Source organism: Corvus brachyrhynchos, unplaced genomic scaffold (assembly GCF_000691975.1).
Source record: "Corvus brachyrhynchos isolate BGI_N302 unplaced genomic scaffold, ASM69197v1 scaffold279, whole genome shotgun sequence".
Taxonomy (NCBI): Eukaryota; Metazoa; Chordata; class Aves; order Passeriformes; family Corvidae; genus Corvus; species Corvus brachyrhynchos.
In genome coordinates, this window is record NW_008246060.1 from 9,604,843 (window position 1) to 9,606,355 (window position 1,513).

Genomic DNA, 1,513 nt, shown 5'->3' on the forward strand with positions numbered 1-1,513 from the left:
AGCCCGGCCCGACCCTGAGCCATGTTCACAGTGACACCTACAGCCGGTGGGCACCGCCGCGGCCGCGGGGACCGCGGGGGGGTGGCTTTTCTTCTCCCTCTGCCCGGGTTGTTTGGGCGTTTTAATCTATTTTAAAGATACACCTCTTCTGAAGATGTAATTGATTTTATTCACCGGAGGAAATACCAGTTTCTCAATCGATTTCTACATTTGCTGAATTTATTTTGTTTTCTCCTCTGTGTGATAGCATAAAATGTTATTAAAAAGGTGGTGTACATCAAACAGAAAATTATTTGTTTTCCCCTAGAAAGACTAATTTTTAAAAACTACCATATTTTTTAAATGTCCGCTCAATAGCGGGGAAAGAGATTATTTAGCATCCACAGCCATTACCCTGTGCTCGTTAGCAAGTTGTTTATGGGGCTGCAGACCGCAGGGCAGAGGCTTGTCTGCACCTTCCCTGCCTTCCCCATTGCTTTTATAGCCTCACCAGCCTCCCCCAGCATTTCACTGGGAAGAACCAAGCATGTATTAGAATAAGATTTTCAGATGTATTTTAAACAGTAAACAAAATCCCATAGAGAAACATCTATGAAAACTAACAGTGCTGTAAAAAAATAACATTAATAAGGCGCTGCTGAATTAAGTGGGGGAGTGTTTACCTGGGGTTGTGTAAGGGTGTTATACTCCACAATCAAAAACTGATTAGAAATTTCCTCACAATACAACAGAGAGTAGTGTCACTATACTTGAGTAATTGTTCAAGTATTTCTAAGGTCAATCCAACAATGAAAAAACCCAAACAAAATAGATGTCAATTCAAATCTTTAGGTGCTTCCAATTAGACCAAACAGAAACAAATCATGCTATCAACTAAGATGTATACTGAAGATTAAGTTTAGAGGCTGTTTAAGGTAAAATTTACTGGAGAGGTGCGAGACATACAGAACTTTCAAGCCAACCAAAAATGTAAGTTAGGCACGTGTTTTAACACAATATAAAACTGCATAAAGCTGATTTTTTTTTCAAAAACATAAGAAAGACATTTTTAATTTCTTAGATCGTATACCTTGACACTGAACCAGAGAGATGCATTTTTTTTACAGATTTTCTGTAAGGTAATTTCCTCTCCTTTCTTTACACTTTGGGATTGTGGTGGTCATGTTTTTTTTTTTAAATCTGATAAAAACTTTCACATTTAATTATGACCACACAGAAAACAAAGGATATTTGGCCACTGTATTGAATAGGCTAATAATCCACTCCTACACTTTGAACAAAATATAGGGAATTAAGCAAAAGTGTATTCTGCAGTAAAATAAAACAGTATTTTGTATCAAATATAAACAAAAATAGCTCTTATAATACCTTGTAGTAATGCTATTTTTTCAAAATATTAATTTTTGAAAATGCCTTTCTTATATTTTAACTATATTTATACATAAAAATAAATACACTTTATCTGTGGGATATTTCACAATGAGATCTAAATAGTAGTTTTTAGATTTGGACA

General features: G+C 35.4%; 1 long non-coding RNA gene across 1 annotated transcript in view; it reads left to right on the top strand.

Moving 5' to 3' along the window:
* Positions 1-1,513, top strand: part of LOC108449631 — a 4,794-nt gene continuing 3,281 nt past the window's right edge. Inside the window, exon 1 of the long non-coding RNA XR_001865868.1 lies at positions 1-46. This is a non-coding gene — a long non-coding RNA (uncharacterized LOC108449631). The remainder of the gene's footprint in view (positions 47-1,513) is intronic.